The sequence below is a fragment of the Barbus barbus genome, assembly GCF_936440315.1.
Source record: "Barbus barbus genome assembly, chromosome: 21".
Classification (NCBI taxonomy): domain Eukaryota; kingdom Metazoa; phylum Chordata; class Actinopteri; order Cypriniformes; family Cyprinidae; genus Barbus; species Barbus barbus.
The window spans coordinates 18,002,270-18,023,801 of NC_136749.1; the positions used below are offsets into that span (position 1 = coordinate 18,002,270).

A 21,532-nucleotide genomic window follows, 5' to 3' on the forward strand; every position below is an offset into this window, starting at 1 on the left:
GCTAACCTAAAAAAATGAGTTTTTAAATAAGACTTAAAAATGCTTAAATTCTGAGCATCTCTAATTTGTAGAGGGAGTACATTCCAAAGCCTGGGAGCATAGGAAGAAAAAGCCCTGTCCCCTACAGAGCGCATCCGTGTCTGAGGAACTACCAATAAACCAGCTTGTGAAGATCGTAAATGACGCTTAGGTGTATATAAAGTTAAAAGAGCAGACATATATTGAGGGGCCAGACCATGCAGTGCCTTATATGTGAGCATAAGAATTTTAAAATCAACTCTAAACCTGACCGGGAGCCAATGCAAAGACTTGAGAATTGGTGTAATATGCTCATTTTTTCTGGCACCAGTCAGGATCCTAGCAGCGGAGTTTTGCACATATTGCAATTTATTAAGTGTGGTTTTAGGAACCCCAGCAAGAAGTGCATTACAGTAGTCAATGCGAGAAAAAACTAGGGTATTTATAAGCCTTTCAGTCACAGGAAGGGATAGCATAGAACGGAGTCTCGCAATATTTCTGAGATGAAAAAAAGGTATCACCTTTGGTTTTGAAGGTTATCCCAAGTCCAAATTTTCCTTTGATTAAATCCTTATTTTCATTAATCAGCTGGGCAAGAAATAACAGCTGTTGATTATATTCAGTTTGTAATTAAACTAAACAAAACCAATGTTGTTTATGAGGAGGGTTTATATGAAGGCTGTTTATATATGCATATCCACTAATTGTTTACAAGAATCACACATGTAAGAGGCTGACAATTAGTTGACAGCCTGCATTTTTTTTTTTTTCAAATTATTTTTTTTCATTTGAATGTGGAAACATTTTAGTTTTTAAACCTTCATTTGAATAGGGTAACATAATATTGTACTCTACAATATTTCTATGAATAAATCTCTGACAGAGACTATCAGCCAATCACTGTGAGCATAGTTAATAAGCACTCTGACATCATCCATAGCAACAAGGTCAACCCCGCCTTACTCTTAGCTTAAGACTTCTCTCTATTCCTTAGTAAAAGTTTGTCCTAGCAGCTTTGTGAATAGGTTTTAAGAGAAAACTCTTTGCTAAAAACTTTTACTGCTATTTAGGAGAACTCTTAGCGGTATAAAATTAAATGTTTTGTGAATATGGGCCCTGATACACCCAACCATGAAACGCTTAACATCTTCAGTATTACTGGTTAGAGCTTGATTATTTAGCGTTTAGCTTAGCTGATTTGAAGTTTTATGTTTATTTTTACATTAAAAGGATATTCACCCAAAAATTTAAATTCTGTCATTAATTGCTCACCTTAATGTAGTTCCAAACCTGTAAGACATATGTTCATCATCAGAACACAAAATAATATATTTTTTGATGAAATCCAAGAGCTCTCTGACCCTCCATAGACAGAAAGGGTACTACCCGCGATCAAAGCAACGTAGTAAGGACATCATTAAAATGGCTCATGCGACATCAGTGGTTCAACCGTAATTTTATGAAGCTACAAGAATACTTTGTGTGCAAAGAAAACAAAAATAATGACTTTATTCAACAACTCTTTATTCTCCTCCGCGTCATCCTAGCGCCATTTTGGAGAGTATTACGACGCATACACGTGCTTTGCTCTGAACGTAAACAAGGTGCAGAGCATGCATGTTCTACGTCAGCAGCACCATACGCATGCAGCAGGAAAAGAATGCACATGCATCGTGATACGTGATGTCACATGGACCATTTTAACGATGTCTTTACTACGTTTCTGTGCTTTGATCGTGGTAGTACCCTTGCTGTCTATGTTGGGTCAGAAAGCTCCCAAAAATATCTTAATTTGGGTTCCAAAGATGAACGAAGGTCTTATGGGTTTGGAACGACATGAGGTAGAGTAATTAATTATATAATTTTCTTTTTGGGTGAACTATCCCTTTAATAGCTTTGTATGGCATTGTTACAACTGCCTCCTGTGAGATTTTGAAAACCAAGGGTTAAAGAAATAATTTAGGGTTAATGAAAATTTGCTGAAAATGTACTCACCTTCAGGCCATCCAAGATTAATTTTTTAATCATTGGAACAGATTTAGAGAAATTTTACATCACATAATTTGCTATTTGCATTACATTACCAGTGGATCCTTTTGAATGTGAATGGGTGCTGCTTGAATGCTCACAGACTCCAGCACCATTTACAACTGAAAACAATCCAAAACAATTCTAAACAAATATGTTGGTGGATTTCAATGTGAGGGGACAACAAGGAATGGACAGTGGAGGAAGCATGAATATGTACTATGTACTGGTGTTTTAGCCAGAAACAACGATTTAAAGTTAACACACACCCTAATGATGGATTTGTTTCTTACAAACATGCAGCTTTTAACTTCAACTCAGGAGTGAAATTGTATGTTGGTGCCTGTAAACTTGTTCTGTAATCTAAAACTGTATAATCTATCAGATAAATTATCTGCATGTAGTCTTTTGTTACTCTGCCAGACAATGAAGTTCATGGCTTCAGATATAGAGGAATATATTCCAACAAAAATCACACGCATTTTATGAAGAAATGAAAGCCATTACACATATAAGTGGAAGTCGTGGCCTAATGGTTAGAGAGTCGGACTCGTAATCGAAAGGTTGCGGGTTCGAGTCCCCGGCCGGCAGGGATTGTAGGTGGGGGGAGTGAATGTACAGCGCTCTCTCCACCCTCAATACCACGACTGAGGTGTGTGTGTGTGTGTGTGTGTGTATTTGTTCACTACTCACTGCTGTGTGTGTGCACTTGGATGGGTTAAACGCAGAGCACCAATTTCGAGTATGGGTCACCATACTTGACAATACGTCACGACTTTAAACTTAACGATTTGTTAGTTTTTATTAGCTGTCACTTTCATGCATCACATGCTTAAACCCACAATGTTTATACAGTAGCCCAATCTCGCTAGCACAAAGCATAGTTGTTCATTACCACGGCAACCGCTTGGTCTTCAGCATCCCACACTGCTTCTTGCAGGACATGTGAAAAATGCTTAATGTGGCTTAAAGTGCAATGACTAATTCAGGATACAATATTATTGATCATGCATACAGGCAAGCATAAGAATTTGAACACAACACCCAAAGTTGCACGTAAAGCGTTTTCCTATAGAAAACCGTTATAGAAAATGCTGCATAAGAGTTGCTGTTTTGCGTTGCATTCATATTTTGGGTCCACCTGAATGCCTGTATATACAGTATGCATGCTCATTAAGTTATGTACTGAATTTGGTTCAATCTGTCTTTGTACTTCAAGCCACGTTATGCATTTTTCACGTTAAGCGTTTGTCCTGCAAGAAGCGGTGTGGGATGCTCAAGACCAAGCGGTTGCCGTGGTAACGAACAATGATGCTTTGTGCTTTTGAAATGAGATGGCTTACTGTATGAAGCATGTGATGCATGAAAGGGACAGCTAATAAAAACTAATAGATCAATGAAGTAGACATCTATAAACTAAGTTTATATATGTAATGTCTTTCATTTCTTCATAAAATGTCTGTATTTCTTAACTGACATGAGTCTGGAATGTTTGAAGCCGTAACTATCTGGCAGATTAACTTGCTGGTACGTGCTACAAATTAACAAGACTACATGCAGATAATTTATCTGAAATGGTTATTTAATGATTATACAGATTTAGATTACAGAACAAGCGATGTTTGCGGTGTTCCTGCATGGCTTTGACCAGCAGATGTCGCTAGCGTGCCGCATTGCGCATGCGCGGAGTAAGTCTTTTTTTTTTTTTGTTTGTTTTTTTTTTTAGGAGTAAGTCATTCGAGAAAATAAGTCATTATTACGAGAAAGTTTCTCAATATTACGAGAAACTATGTCATTATTACGAGAACGTTTCTCAATATTACGAGAAACTAAGTCATAAATATGAGAAAGTATCTCATTATTATGACTTACAGAATTATATTTTTCTTAAGGTGGCGGGAACGGGCTTCCATAGAAACCAATATGAAATAATCTGAGACTGACATCACCTAAAGTAGGCCTATCTGTAGTCTCGTGTAGCCAGACCTTCAGACTGACGGCTGTTCAGCGGAGATTGAGGTCTCTGCAGAGTAAAAGAGGGCGTTTCTGAATTTGTGGGTGTTTTCAAACTGCTGGGAGTTTCTCAATCATACAAACAAAATGATCTCCTTTACCTAACCTCACCCCTAAACCTACCATCACTATGACGTCAGCCAATCAGGACACATGGTCTAAAAACGCCCCGATCTGGTAACTCCCATTACTTTGCTGCAGAGACCTATACTTAGGTGCGTTCGACTTCATGCAGCACTTAGCAGACCGATCGGCGGCTGACTTGAAGCAGTGCATGCCGGTTAGAAATTTAGTCCGACTTGAACCGGCGCCGACCACACGTCACTGTCACGTGTGGCATCAAAGTACCGCGATAGCGTTTCGAGAGCAGCCGGCTGACTCAGCCGGCGCAATTTCTCCAGAGCGACTGCGGGAGCGCTGATGACGACACAGCTGTTTCACGATTGGCCAAATTCACCACATGACAACAAGGACGTGTATTTCGGGTTTATTCTGACAACTTCAGTCCCACTAATGCTCATATACGGACTTTCAAAAAAATAAAAATAAATTAACTTTTCATGTCATCTTCATCTCGTAAATCATGTTTATTAAAAGATTACAATTATTTTTACTGCAATCACTTTTTTGTTAATTCGTTTATATAGGTTTTGTGCATAGGTTTATTTTGGACCTTTTTCATACAGACCCTTTACAGTATTAAGCTGCATAACCTACTTAGATAATTTTTTTATGGAATAAATCAAGTGTCAATCTTACAGGCTTTTAATATAATGTGGTCATCATGGATTCTGATTGATACTAATTGTCTAGTTGCTGGGTTCATCCATCTTCACTTGCATGTGATTACTACCAACAACTCTGGCTGGATGTCAACTTAATACAACATTCAGATCACTTTCATAAGATGGTATAAATCATAATAGAAAGGCAAATAAATTGGGCTTATCCGTAGGCCTGTTCATGGTGTTCACGTATGTTCATGGTGTTTTGTCTTACTAAAATGTGCTTACCTAACTGGAGAAATAGTAAAATAAGTAAACAAATATGTAACATCCTAATTCTTTTATCTGTAATGAAAACCTTTTACATTTAGTACATACAATTATTATCTTCATAGATTATTTTTATTAAGTTGCAGTAGCAAAAACACACATAATGAATCATACTGCACAAGTCAAATTTTCAATATGTTCTGTTTATTTACTTAAAACTTGTTTCTGTCGTGATGACACCCTTTCAAAATATTACATACATCTTAAAGGTTTATTAAAACATAAACCAACATAGTAATAAAAAAATAATCACTTCTAATGAAAATTGTTAAGTATAATTGCATTGATTGGTTAGTATTAGAAATAACGAGTCACACTGGTGTTGGGTATGGTCCCATGTCCCTTTGGATATATAAAAACAATACTTATTACATTGAACCTTTACTCACTTTCGTTGCTCATTGTGCTCAATTTCATACAACAATAACGGCATTTCTATAGCTTCCAGTTCGTCTGCAATAAAGCAAGCAAACGCCACGTGATCTGCCATGACTGAGGTAGATGCAGCAAACTACGAGAGCCCCGAAGTGTCCGACTTGACGACTCCGTGTTCAACTCCGCCCCTGACTGCAAGCGGCTGCTCTCGTTGACCACCGTCTGTAGCCGTGCTTCAAGTCGAACGCACCTCTTGGTTCAGCGGGAGACTAGCCTGTCTCTCAATGCGGTTCTACCCGGTTTGTTTTGTCAGAAGGCCACGCCCACTATTTGGGTAACTAATGAATATTCCAGAAAGCCCCGCCCCACGCAAGAAAAAAGTTTAGTTTTACGAACTGCATATTCAACGGTTTCCGTTAGATCCACGAATCCTACATGCAATTACAAGCGTAACGCGGCGAATTTCTCGCGAGGCGTATCAAGTTACACCTCTGTTTACATTACTTTATTCTCAAGAAACAGATGTTTGCTCCTGAACAAACAGGGCGTCCAGCGTCGCCTCATTCGGATTTACAAACAACCGTTTGCGAATGCTGCGCTGTTTGCAAAGTACTCCTAAACTCTTCTGTGGACCCCAGACTACTGCCTTGCCTGCATATAGTTTGTAATACTTGCCTTACGAAGATCTGCACAGATGGAGCCACACAAGGTGAGAACTCGCTTGTACTGTTCAGTTTGACTGGTTATATATGGGGCTCTTGCTAAAGTCCATCTGCACGTGATGTTTTTTAAATCGGCTCGCGCAGGTTTAATCGACTGTGCAGTCCCTTCGATTATTTACATAAAGGATAAAAGTTAATGTCCGTGATCTATGACTGGGTTGTGTTTTCCATTGGGAGGCAGATTAACCGATACCATTGGCCTCGATATAACGTTCAAATACTATTTTTATGAACGCAACGCACAGTAATGATGCTGATATAAAAATCCCCTAAAATCGGAGTTTACTGACGTATTTCCCATCGATACAGGAAGTATCGTAAAAGGCGCAACATTTATTTAGTTTATTCATGTTTCAGCGCGTGAAAAACAGAAACGCTGCTTTCTTTCATTTCATGACGAAATTAGTGTCATGTTTACATTTTGAAATATATTACTTGCTTTCAATAAAACCAAATGCAAGTACATTTCATTTAGATTATATTTTACTAATAAGTTTTGTTGTCATTTTGCATGTTAAATGCAATTTACATTGATATTAAATAATACCACAGTTCATCCAAAACTAATTTTTAAATAAAATGTGATTTGTTCAAATCAGTTCATTTTGTTGATAAATCTATCAAGCAAACAAGGTGTGTAAATTCTGCTAAGTATTCATTATGCTTTAATAAATGGTTTCATCAAGGCTTTCTAATCAACAGCAACATGAATAGTTAGAATTTAATGACGTAGCTCCTTCATTTTGTAGAAATGTTTCATTAAAGTGTGTCTGGGGCTTTTGTTTCTTTCTTCATCTAGATTGTCCATTATGTGCACAGTCCTTTTGTTTGTCTGAGGTTACAGAATGTGCCATTTTTGAAGACGCGTCTAACAATAACAAGGTCCCCAAGGTAAGTGTGCACAGATTATGGAGAAAGTTTAAGTAAAATGGTAATCATTTCAGTCCCTACTCTTTTTGCATACGATGTTGCCAAATCATATAGAGGGCCGTTCACACAAAGAACGATAAATATTAAGATAAATTATTAAAAGTAACTGTAATATCATCCAAACCAGGAACTCATGCTAATGTTCTGTTCATTATAAGCACATGCTGCCGTTTTGACTGCCCAAGTTCTTTTAAGTTCAAGTTGATTCTGAGTGGCTGTCAATGTTTTTACCATTCATCAGCTGGGAAAAAAAAATGTTTGAAAGTGATTGCAACAATATTGTTCCTCTTTGTCATCCTTTTTTCACAGAATTATAATGTTTTTTAAAACTTCATAGTTATCGTCCTTGGTGTGAAGGCCCTTAAACTGGTCCAAAAAATTGCAACACTGATATAAAGGAGACATTTCTTCTTTGTCTTCCATTGTAAATCTTAATTCAAAATGTTTAATCAATCCTTTCAGTGTGCCGGGTGTGAAGAGAGTGAGGTTAGTGGATGGTGTGTCCAGTGTGAGGAGGCCCTGTGTTTGGACTGTACATCTGCTCATCGTAGGGTAAAAGTGACCCGTGACCATGAAGTCACACCCAAAAAACCTCCCACAGGTTAGACTTAAAGTCCCTAAGCACTTCAGACTGACACTGCTATTGTGGTGGAAATTCACTTGTACACTTGAAATCAGACCACTCAGTTATCAAATCAAATTTATTTGCTTGAAATCATGATCCAGGGTAGTTTCTCTTACAACGAAAACATACCTCAGACACAGAAAAAATAATTCTGTAAAATCATACAAATTCACTTATCAATGAACAAAGGCTTTCAAAGTAGATTGGATCAAAACGAACTATTTTCATAAAGCCTCCTACATCATTTTATCATATATGTACACTTTCTTATTGTTCTCCATCCACTTTGGTCTTCCTCAACATCCCATAATATGCTCACCTGACGTATATGTACATATTTTTAATTGCAACATTTTATTTGACTCCCTAGACTCTTCCCAGGTTTACTGACCTTGACAGAAAGAGGCATTATATTATTATTTACAGCTGTGGTGGCTTCTGCCTTTTCTATGAAGAATCACTCTCAAAGTCTTGGGGTTTTCATGCCAGAAAATAGACCTTATTACAAAAAGAGAATAAAGCCGAGAAGTTTTCTGCAGAAAAGATCTCCAGAATGTTTTCTGTGTCCTCTTTAAATAGTTTTTCCTCTAGGTGTGTTCAGTACATTTCATACATATGCGTTTGACCTTTTTTGGCTTTTTTCCTTATACATACTATTCGTTTCCTCCCTAGAGAGAAGGGGCACCTAGACGTGTTATAGTAAGGAAAAAGGCCCCCTTTGTATTTTTACAGATGTTTCCTATCTCGAGGGTCTGCATATTCCATCTATGCAGGCCTCTGAGACACACAGGCAATATATGATTATAATGGAAGAATAACTTGATTCTCATTAACTCAATTCTCATTACTTGATTAATTCATATTTTGACTAATAAAAATCTTCTGTAGATTAAATTGTAAAATGTAGATTAAATTTGCAACATCAGAGGGAGACAGAAAGAAAAGTAATAAAATGGTCTTATATATATATATATATATATATAAATATAAATTTCCTTCCAAGAGTGTGACAGGAAGAGGAGGCCAATAGTAAGAAGTTATCTGAGGCTTTGTGTTGAGTGCGTCAGATACCTTACAGCATCTCCATGCTTATCAGTCAAACCTCTAACCCTTTTGTACGCCATAAGCTCCAACCTGCTTGAAACCTTCCATTTGTCCCATTACATTTTTAAGCAGTTGACGTTCTCTAGAAGCTATTCCTTTTGCCCTCCTTTCCTAATTCTTCTTTAAAAACATTATATATTAATAAAGGTAGAAAATTAGTTTTGAGTACATACAATAAAAATGATTATTTACACACATATATGTTAAAAACAAACTATATAATTCATGATTTAAAAGTTATGCAAGGAAATTTCTTTAACTCATGTAGGGCTGGGCGATATGGCCAATAAAATTATCACAATAATTTTTTTCATATCAGTCGATATCGATAATTATCACGATAATTGTCAAACTTTTATTTCTTTCACGTTTAAAGCCAGATTTTTGCTCCAAAGTGAAAGTTTTGGAAACCATACCATTAATTTTCCTTAACAAAATAAATATCTAACTAGAAAATGTATTTCTTAGTTGCTGCATGTTCTAATGAGTGATATTGTTTCAAATTAAGAAACCGGTTCAGGTTGCCTGAAAATATTAATAATAATAATAATATCACTTTTGTCTCTTAGAAATGCACATTTGATAGTAGCTTGAGTTAGGATGCAGAGGTAAATTTTTGTTCATTATCAAAATCGGTAACATCTGTAAAAATTGTAGCAACCTCAGTTTTATATGGTTAAATTGATTCTGACCAAGTTTTTTTTATTTTTTTTATTAAGCATTGGTCTCCCATAGGAGCATACATTTAAATCAAGATAAACACAATTAAAACCACACATATAACACCTCAGTACCATGGTAAAAAATATATAACGATATGGTTTTTAGGTAGCCTATTTGTATAAAAAACGGTAGTCTAAAAACATTCTGTATGAATGCACACATGCTATAGCTTAATCACAAATACATACTATAATTATACACCATTACTCCTGTAATAAAATTCAATGTGAATATCCCACATTCCTGGCGCCGATTCAAATGAGTGGCGCAGTTTCATTCCGCTTTTGGCGCATAAACATTATATCGAACTCTTCATATCGTTTTATCGAGAAAAATTATATCGCAATAATTATCGTTATCAAATTATCGCCCAGCCCTAAACTCATGTAAGATTAACACAATTAATCATGCTTAAGCAGTGGCATCAATTGAATATTTTTTCTCACACTATAAACTGCTGTGCTTTATTAGATCTGTTCTGTTGTTTGTTTTGTTCAGGTTGGATACAGAGAAGACGCTGTCCCTCACATACTCAGGAGAGCTTGAGGTTCTTTTGTCTTGTTTGTGAAGAGCTCACCTGTAAGGACTGTCAGCTGATCTCTCATAGGGGGCACAGGTATAGTCCATATCTACTCAATCAAATCAGTGCATGTGAAGATTAAAACTATATAGGCTTTTTTTGCGTTTTGGGTCATTGTTTCCCATCTGTTTGCTTTGTTATATTGGGAGGAGTCAAATAAATTCCTCCCCAACAATTCATTATCACAGTCTCTATGTCCATGTCCATCTCTGTGACAGTTTTGTGCAGCAGGAGGAAGCTGTGGGATCTCAAAGACAGCGGCTGCAGAGTTTGTTGGACTCCATCAGACATCAGAAAGAGACGGTCAGCAGCAGCTTGCTGCACCTAGAGGCAAGGTAACTGAATGAAGCTGTGTGGACTACAGTACGCAAGCTGAAGGAACAATCTGCCAATAAAAAAAAACTGGATTTACTCTTAAAAGTCTTTCTCAAGGGTCACATCATTGATTCACCCATATTTCTTAAAGGGATAATGAGAATGTTGTCATCATCAAATGGAATGACTTACTTTCTTCTGTTGAACATTATGATGGTGACCTATCCCTTTAAGGAAAATGCATATATATTTATATATATACATATATATATATTTGCCTCAATTGCAGTCTGGACGCATCAATGTTATTTGACAAAATTCAGAGGAAATCTGCAGATTTAGGCCAGTAATTATTGCATATATATATATATCTATAAATTTATACTTTATTAACACATGATTTAGTTATACCCTGTGGTTACAGGAGATGCATGAGATGTTAGCATCAGAGGTGAAAATTGGGATCTGTCTAGCCTGGGCGTCAGTGACTGGGTCAATTGAGACTAATCTTAATACAATTAAAACAGAGCTGTTTATTCAAAAGAACAGTGGTACACAGAAACACAAAAAAGAGAGGGTGGAACCAGGAGAGGTGTTAATGGCAGATCAAAGCAGACCCAACAGTGAATACAGGAACAAATCACTGTACATCCTGATAACAGATGGTCTCTAGAAACATTACTGAAATTGAAGTAAATAACAAACAAACAGTATGTGTTTTCTTAAAAACTTAAAACTGTTTTAGAAAGTCATGTGTGGTGGAAATTCATCTGTGAGATATAGTCAGGCTGACATACAAGGTATTTGTTAATTACTACTATACAGATTCACATATAAAAGACTTTTACACAAGCACATAAATGTAATGATATATGTCTCATGCACAGAATGTCTCATTTTCTCTTTCTAGCTTGGGCACTGCCTCCCTTTTCTCACACAGAACTTTTTAATTAGATTTTTTTTAATGTTTTTAATTGAACCTTGTGATGTTCTATTTTGGAATATAAGAGTTCATGGAACAATTAATAATACTTAATAATTAATGAAAATGTAATTAATTCTACACTACATATTGATTAACACATGTATATGTTTAAAAGAATTAGTGCTAGAACAATTAGTAGTAAATTAATGTTAATACGATCAGTGAATTAATATATTTTCGACATATGCTAGAAAGTAAAGAAAAAAACTGCCTAAGTCTGCCAAAGAACCCAAACTGGCTAATCCAGAGAGGAAACGCAGAGCTCTTATCGCCTGTAAGGAATGCAAGCCTTGGTAAACAGTGGGTAGAAGGACACAGTATACGTTCGTAAATCAGTAAAAGCCAGATTTTCAGTCACTTGTAAGATAAACACACATCAACTGCTCTTACGAACCAATTTTTGAATTACAAATGGAGAGCATCTAGAAAGAAGGAAAAGATACTCATGAAGTTTCTAAACATCTAATATTAGTGGAATAACATTCAGGTGTGTTTCACTTCACACAGCCTTAGATGATGTATTTAAGGCTTGGGCTGGCAAAGGACTTACAAGATTGTATCAAATGTATGGTGACAATGAAATGAAGACTTTTGAGAACATAGTGAAGAAATATGCTTTGTCTTGGAAATTATTTTATAAGTATCTACAAATAAGAAGTTATTTAAAAGATGAAACAACTGAGATTCACATACAGGTACATCTAAAAAAAATTAGAATATCGTGAAAAAGGTCGATGTTTTTTGTCACTCATTTCAGAAAGTGAAACCCATATACTATATAGATTCATTACACATAGAGTGAAATATTTCAAGCCTTTATTTCTTGAAATTTATGATTATGGCTTACAAATAATGAAAACCCAAAATTCAGTGTCTCAGAAAATTAGAATATTACATAAGGGTTAAATATCCAATAAAAAAAGGATATTTTAAACAGAAATGTTAGGCTTCTGAAAAGTATGTTCATTCCTTGTCCTTCCAGACAACTTTGCATTTAATATGCTTTGATACAGCACTCTGTAAACAGCCACACCTTTCAGTAATGACCCTCTGTGACTTACCCTCTTTGTGGAGGGCGTCAATGTTCGTCTTCTGGATCATTGCCAAGTCAGCAGTCTTCTCTATTATTGTGGTTTGGCTTGTAAGAACAAGAGATACCCAGAATTTATACTGTATTCGATAATTACGGTCATTAATTGAAACTCAAATGTAAATATTCTAATATTTTGAGATACTGATTTTTGACTTTCATGAGCTGTAAGCTCTAATCATCAAAATTAAAACAAAAAAACTTTTGAAATGCTTTACTTTACATGTAATGAATCTATATGAAAATTTCACTTTTTGAAATAAGTTACAAGAAAAAATAAACTTTCACGATATTCTAATTTTTTTAGATGTACCTGTATTGAGAATTACAGCTTTTAAGTAATACAATTTTGTAGAGGGCAAGAATTCCCAGTGTTAAAGGACTGGTTAGATTTAGTTTTTTTTCTTTTTTACACTTGCAACATTGATGTTATGCCATCACCCTTTGGCTTCCTCTTTCAAGGCCATGCTGGAAAATTATTAATTGAAATTTGACCTCAAAGTAAACAAGAGTAAACTATGTCACTCTTTCTGTATTTTTGATTCCAAGCTAATCAGAACTTACATGGAGCCATTTCACTCATCAGAACTTTGGTTGTCCTATCAAAACTCCAATGCCATGGTGTCACTTTGACATGAAAATGGGAATGCATTCAAAATGCTGGACTGCCTACAGTCATTTTTTCGTACACTTATCTCAAGAGTAATCGTACCCAGTGCCATTCCTCCTCCTGATTCCAAACTCCTTGATGTCAATTTGAATGACACAGCCAATCATCTGCCTGTGTGTGCTGTTAATTTTGGCGTGCAGTTTTCTATTGCTCTTGGTGAAGCAAAGCTTGACGGTACCATCGAAACAAATATGAAGAACAGATGCCGGGATTTCCTTCTGGAAACAGCAAAGCAGGTGCAGAGTAGGCTCCCAGCAAATATCAATACCTGGACATCCATGACATCATTCAGTCCATCAGTGATTCTATCACAGAACAAGCCACAGTTAGCCACAGTATACATGCTGAAAATGTACACTGGTGATCTCGGGGCCCTGGATGCACAGTATCAGGCAATCAACTTCCAGGAGTGGAAAACAAAGGATGACTGTCAACCAGAACAGTTCTGGACTGAAGTTCTTAATTACAAGGACAGCAGTGGGGAGCAGTGTTTTAAAGATCTGGCCCTGTTTGCACTATCCCTTCTTGCAATGCCTTTGAGCAATGCTGACGTCGAAAGGGTTTTTTTTCTCATATGAACCATGTAAAATCTAAACTTCGGAACAGAATGGGCCAGAAGACTCTCAGTAGCATATTGTGCATTCGCTACGGCCTAAGAAGACTCGGCATTTGCTGCAAGGACTTTGTCCCGAGGCAGGAGGTGTTGCAGCACTTCAATGTTGGGATGTACAGAGATGGAGAAGAGACAGGGGAGATGATGGACAGTGCAGCAGAGGATCAGGATGACCTTCTTTTGTAAGGTAAATGTAAAAAAATTTCAATGGTTTTGTAATATATTAATTTTCACAGGCTATAATAAAAAGGAAAAAAAAACATACTAATACTAACAGTAGATACATTTGGTTCAAATATTTTATTTGGCTATAAATATGTGGCAATGTTACAGCTCCCTATTAATGCTCTTGTGTTTTTCTCCTTTTGCATCTCTTCAATACTATTCTGCTCACAGGTGATCGGAAATGAGTGAAGAGTGTGTGCCCTCCCACTTTGTTGCAGTTTGCTGATTTTTGTTCTGTTTTGTTTTTACTTTTCAAATAAAAGAGTGGTTTCAGTTTAATATGTTGCAGGCTCATTTATTGATAATAAATCATATTGATGATAATCGATAATCAAATAATACTGGGCTTGTTTTTGAAGCTGTGGTCGCTTATTTGTCTCGCGAGAGTTGGCAACTGTGACTTGCGGACGTGTCAAGTATAAATCAGCCGTGACACGGATCTGACACGCACACTTGTAGTTTAATTTGTGCTTTAATATGTAATGATACAGGCAACAGTACGCACTGCTGTATTTGTGCATGCAATTGAAGAGCATGCGTTACAAGCAAAGTATATTGGCTGACAGGACAGGAAAATTAATTTTTACTGACATACGGTCTGATAACATCTCATCTGATTGCAGTTCGCTGTTGTTCTACAAAAGCTCCCTCATCACCTTGTTTCCACGCTCGTTTAACTAGTGCCTGGCACTGAGGTGAAGTGGATGTGCATGTCTGAAAGTCTTCTGTTTGATGTGGTCGTAATGACATTCTGCGTCTAAATAAACACAATTCTTGAAGAAAAATTGAGAAGCAGCATTTGTGACTGGGTGGCCAACCCTAGCTCCACCCCTGCGTTAACTGCATTAAATATTTTTAATGCCATTAAACTGGAAAAATTAATTGCCTGCATTAACGCACTAACAGACCTGCCAACTTGTACGCTGTCAGGGTTCTGTCACTTCGGTCTAGTGTTATTCATGGTTTTGTGACCGAGCCCTGACACTCCCGTCATGTCTTGATTCATGTGAGCACGCGGCTTTGAGTGTGCTCAATCAGTACGCTCTCTCGTCTGCATGCCTTGTTTCGTGTTAGAGCGTGGTGTTTGGATCCCGGTGTTGTGCCTATTTTCGACTCCCTGCCAAATTATTACCCGTTTGCCTAGTCCTAACCCCTCACCCACACCTAACCCTAAGCCTACCAATACTAGGGGGGTAATAATTTGGCCAGTTTTTCAGCCAATATGACGACTAGTACAATTTGTCACTCTATGCAGAGTGTAGAGTTTTTCTTAATGTTTTATCATTCAAAGCGTTTATATCTTCTTTCGTTCAGTTACAACGATAGCTGAAATGAAGGGGATTTCCTGCAGCGCCATGATGTCTGTGATGGCTATATGGATTTTCTGCGGCGTCCAGTATGAATGAATGTGTTAATAATAGCCAATCCATCAAAATAATACTTCTCTCAAAAGAAATTTGAAGTAAACATATATGATAATTTCATGTTTTTACTAGTGTACAGAAGTGTACTGGAGTTTTAATTCAAGTTTACTGGAGTTTTTTTTTTTTTTTTTAATGGCATTTTAAATCACTAAAAAAAACTAAAAAGCAAAGTATTTATTGAACTGTGGGCTAACTGTATTGTTGCATCCCTACTGCTTATTCTAAAATATTGTACAACAGGAACAGCACAAAGGTGTGTGTGACTGAGGGCAGACCTATAGTACTAACCTTTGGAAAAATATTTAACATTATCTTGCAATTATGATTTTGACATTAGCCATCAAGGAGCTTCAGGTAATAATGTAGCTATCTAAGAATATATGACGATTCCAACCCTGACCCCCGTATCCTGTCCTGTCAAAAAAATGTCCAAGGTTGGCAGGTCTGCACTAATTTTAACAGCACTAATTTGTATATTCATCCATTTCATGTGATGTCACTATATTACTGTATTGTGACTAAAACTGGCTGTCATTCAGAACCTGAGTGTTTGTTTAGCCCTCTGTTATATATTTTTTGTCTCTGACTCAGATTGAGAACCAAGTGAAAAAGCTGCTGTCCCAGAAGGCATGCACCCCTGAGACCATGATTGAACTACACATTCAGATTCAGAATCAACTCTGTCAGCACATCATGAAATGTGGTAAACGAAAACCTTCTGCTTTTTTATTACAAAAATGTATTTACATTTCATTAAAAAAAATCTATAAATGTAATATCTTTTCTTTCTGCCCAGGATTTTGGAGGATTAGAAGGGTTCTTGTTCCATTCACCTCTCAGAGAACTGGTTCCACTCCGATAGAATCTGAGTCTGTGAAAAGCTCAAATCAAAATCCCTGTGCCTCCTCTCAGACTGAGCAAATGGACCAGGCCCTTCCTAGTCTGCCTCATCAATCTCAGCCCAGCCAGCCATTTCATTCTAACCAGGCCACAACCCGCTTTGCATGTAACAATGTTGCCTCATCTCAACCGAATCAATCTAAACCTTCCTCTTCAGATCTTCAGAGTTCATTTTCTTCCTCTCCATCTGTCCAAGCCCATTACCATGAAGCTATGTCTGAGCAATCCAAGCATGCTTACAGTCCCTCATTGAACTGTATCCCATATTTTCCTCAGTCTGCTCCTAAAACTCACATGAATTCTTCGCCATCTGTTTATTCTCAGCCTCGTCTTCCACTCACAAACCGCACAACATCTCAAATAAACAATATCTCTGAGTCAGCCAAATTTAGTAAGGTCTATTTCCCTACCATGCAGGTCTCTCAAAAACGCATAAATAATCAAACACCCCTACTAACTCATCAAATGCCAGTCAATAACCAAACACCCCTAATAACTCATCAAATGCCACTCCCCAACCAAACAAATGTACCAACTCATCTAATACCATCCAACAACCAAACACCCATACCAACTCATCCAATTTCAGCCAACAACCAAACACTCGCACCAACTCATACAATGCCCATCAACAACCAAACACTCATACCAGCCAACAACCAAACACCCCTACTAATTCATCAAATGCCAGTCAATAGCCAAAAGCAACCAATACCAGCCAACAACCAAATACCTGTATGTATTCAACAAATTCCAGTCAGCAACCAATCAACCATACTTACTCATTCTATACCAACTTACAACCAGACACTCATACTGACCCATCCAATACAAACCAATTTCCTGGGGCCCGGACATTCTTTCTCTGTGCAACCCAATATTCCCTTAACTGTCCTTTCAACAATAAACACACTTTCTTTAAATGATGCTACTGCGATCTCTAATGTCCTACCTGTAAACCCAATGCCTTCTGCTCCCATTGATGGCAACAATACCCACTGGTGTAAGAGAGGCACCTACAATACCGCTAACCTCCCAGTCAAGGCCTTGGCTGATTCTGCCTGTGATCAGGATGCAGGTGTGAGCAGCACAAATTTCACTGATACAGACCACCTGGAGAGCAACTTGCCCACCTCCCTTGTGTCGAAGGCAGCTCCCAAAGAACCTTCACCAGATCCTGGCCACTCCTCTGGCCCATCCAGCATTCACCAGGACTCTCTCTCCACCACCACCACCACAGAGAAATGTTCAAGTCAAGCTCAAGACTCTCAGTCATCCAAGAAGAACTACTCTGGACCAAAACACTGGAGAATTGGCATGCCGACAACTTTCCGTCAGCTTGTAGAGGCAACATGCATACCTGTCAGGTCAAAAGACAATCTGAACACAACACTTCCAGCAGATTCAACTCCTTGTAGCACATCAGAAGACCTTGATGGGGAGGTTGGTGAAAGTTTGATTTCTATAGATAGAGATATGGAGAGTTGTATATCAGAGATCTGTTTCATTCAAAAGCTTTCTTTTCCTACCAGAGGATGACTCATGACAGTACTTTTGACTACAGGGAGGCAAAAAAAGAAGACACAGAATCTGCAGGTTATTTACTTCTCAAAAGTGTTCTCAAAAGAATGGTGTTTGTTTTCCTCACTCATTTCTTTTTTCCTGTCTTTTAGTCACTCTGGAACACTTCAGGAGACAAAGCAAACAATGCAAGAGGTGGTCTCAAGATATATTCTTATTTAGTGTTGGTTCATAGTGATCTTTACTTCATAGTGGAATCTATAGTGCTTATTTGCATCCTTCCTGCATTGAAAGAATTATTAACCTTATGTCTCAATTAATGTTTGTGATAACTATTAATAATATTATTAATAGTATTTACAGAACTGTTCCAAATTATTTGAAAGAAGTCTCTTTGCTCACCAAGGCTGTATTTATTTAATCAAAAATAAAGTGAAAACCACTGATATATTACAATTTAAAATGACCATTTTATTCTTTTGTAAATCCTGTTTTAATATATTTTAAAATGTAATTTATTCCTGTAATTCAGCAGCCATTACTCCAGTCTTCAGTGTCACACGATCCTTCAGAAATCATTCTGATATGCTGATTTGGTGCTCAAGAAACATTGTGGTTAGCAATATTGAAAACAGTGTGCTGCTCAATGTTTATGTGAAAACCGTGATACATTTCATCATGATTCCTTGAATAGAAGTTCAAAAGTACAGCGGTTATTTGAAATAGAAATATTTTGGAACCTAATTATGTCTTTACAATTATTTTTGATCAATGAAATGTTCTTGCTGAATAAGGATTATTTTCTTTAAAAATAAAAAATTAATAAAATTATCCCAAACCTTTGAATGGTAGTGTATACATCTTTTTTTTAAACATTTAATGGCTTCTTTTTTTTAACGGACAACACTGTTTTCTGTTGAATAGGTCTCTACGTGTTTCTCTTGTGCGTCTGCCCATCTCTCTGCCTCCAAGTGGACAGCCACTCCCAGAGTTCCACCTTACTGCAGATACCTCCACAGATCACGTCTTAGTGCAGGAATCCCATGGAGGAGAGGTAAGGACCAAACACACAGAGTACATATGACTGTTGTAAGTCATGTTAGCACCATCTATTCTCAATTGCGCCCTCCTCTTCTCCAGATTAACCAGGTGTGGAGATGGTATGAAGATCCAATACCATCTAGATCCTCTTCTTGCTCTGTATCCCAAGACAGTGACAGCTCCCTGGGATCTGACGTAGAGTTCTGTGCCGTGTGTCTGTCTGCTGGAGCTGCACTTCTGTGTGCAAAATGTGGCTGTGCTTTCCACTCTGACTGTCACATCCCACCAATTCTGACAAAACCTTGGTGAGACCGTCACCTTGTACAATTCTTGAATTTTGAATAGTTTTGGAGTATTTATGGTTTATAAGACGTTGGAGTTTGATAAGCTTGTGCATTTAAGAACAATAACTGTTTTCTTTGTCCTCTATTTGAGTCTTGGTGTATTTCTTTTCTCTTGCAGTAAGGATTGGGTGTGTTTGCTATGTCAGGATGTAAACGAGCCAATCGTGTATGGAAGTGAGGAGATGAGGACGCCTAGTCTGAGTCTGCAAGATCAAAGAGTGAGACACCACCAGCCTGAAAGAATCTACATTCATAGTTAGACGTTTTAAAAGGATATTTTAGAGGATCGTAGTTTAGCATGGTGTTGTGCCACATCTTTTATTTCTTGTTCTGAAATGATATAAATTCAGTGTCATCCATTCTATTCAGAAGTGTGAGAAGCTTGTCTTTAGTCTCCTGTGTGATGAGAACAAGAGCCTGCTCTACAGCGCCACCAAGGTAAATGCACAGTCACAAATACAGATGATACTCCAATTTTCCATCGATATTATTATTATTATTATTAATTTATTGAATAATGACAAAAGAATGTACAAGATAAAGAGAAATTTGATTATAAGTTTTTAGAAATGTACTGTCTATTTGTGCCATTTTTGAAAAAAAAACAATTTTCAACGAAAGTTTAAATTAAATGACTTAAACGAAAAAGTCATGTGTGTAACTATCAATTAAAAACACATTTTAGTTATATATTGAATACATGCAAGTGTTTACATGTTAAGAATTTTCACTTTTTTTTTTAGAAAATTAATTTTTATGTAATTTTTAAAAATTTTACGATGTTTAATATATATATATATATATATATATATATATATATATATATATATATATATATATATATATATATGGATGTAATGATATAATTGTTAATTAATAATAATATACCATAACATTTCCTTATTTTTTTCTGAATGCTTCTGCCTTTATTACATCACATGATTTTGTTCTTTGCTTTACATTTGAATGTGTTTTTTTTATAAATAAATACATCCAGATTAAAATGATCTTATGAGCTGTGCTTTATTTTTAAAGAATCACTCAAAAACAGCCGAATTTGATATAATACTCGGCCGACTCCTGGGGAAACGGAAGCCGCCCTATCGGACTGCTGCTGAACTGGTGTCAGATGTTTGGACTCTCTTTGACATCTTGATGATGAACTCTGAGGTAAATCATTGATCACATTCATGTGTAATTTAACTGCTAAACTTCTTTGAAGGACTGCAAATTCATACCTAATTATAATTTTAATTGAATGTTACATAATAATGGCATGCTATTTTTTTTTTTTTTCTACAGAGGAAAGGCATGGTTGTCAAACTTCAAAAATCTTTCCAGCAACAGCTGAATGAATCTTTTGGGGAGAGTCTCCATGCTTCTCTCTTGAAACACTCGAGCAACAAGGATCCAGAGACAGAGACTGAACGAGAGAAGCACAGAAACACTTTGAAACGCATGAGAGAGTTTTTGATGGCAAACTCTGGTACAGCTGCAAAGAAATCCTGTTCTGATAAAGGGAACGAGGGAGATGGCTGTGGAAACTCTACAGCTGCTGAACACTAAAATGCATCAGTATTACTTGCTTATGAAATTCGCAAAAATACTTCTGTATTCTCTTGTGAAGAGGGGACCAGATCACTCTCTATTTATTGTAGTAGCTTGTTTATTTAGCATTGCCTTTAAGTAAGATGTGTATTAAACAGAATATTTCATTCAAGCTCACAATTTCTTCTGTGGTCACTTGATGCCTTGATCTGCCACGATCAATTTATGGGTGTGGGTTGCAAATTATTGGCATTATTGGATGTTATGCAGCTGTGATGCCAGCAGAGGGCGCGAGGATCCTTTGGTCGCTTGACTTTCAGTGGCGCTTTTAAGGCAAGCATCAGTCTTATTGTGCTGCAATAATGAAATATGAAGAAATTAAATAATGCAATATCACATTAAAATTGCTGATGTTTTTAATTTCACTTTTTGTTTAGATTATAATTGTGGGAATTTAAATTGGAGTCTAAAGAATTAATTTTAGACTGGGACATGGGTAAATGATATACATGCATAAAAATCATATATAAACGTATGCCTATATATTCATGTAACAATTTTTAAGCTGTCAATTTTAATAAAAGTCAATCTCTGGAATATAATGGCCTAAATTGTAGAAAACAAGTGTTTCCTAAGGATTTTGTTAACGTTTTAAAACCTTTTGTTTTGCACTGTGCGAATGC

General features: G+C 36.7%; 1 pseudogene across 1 annotated transcript; it reads left to right on the forward strand.

The window, feature by feature from the left end:
- The first annotated feature begins 5,706 nt into the window (after positions 1-5,706).
- Positions 5,707-21,026, forward strand: LOC306886838 (annotated as a pseudogene). The gene is made up of 15 exons (XR_013785957.1): positions 5,707-6,198; positions 7,011-7,102; positions 7,604-7,742; positions 10,092-10,209; positions 10,392-10,508; positions 16,087-16,198; positions 16,292-17,838; positions 17,928-17,991; positions 18,069-18,111; positions 18,841-18,970; positions 19,057-19,262; positions 19,420-19,519; positions 19,671-19,739; positions 20,337-20,471; positions 20,604-21,026. The product of XR_013785957.1 is annotated as an uncharacterized misc_RNA (transcript).
- The last annotated feature ends 506 nt before the right edge of the window (positions 21,027-21,532 follow it).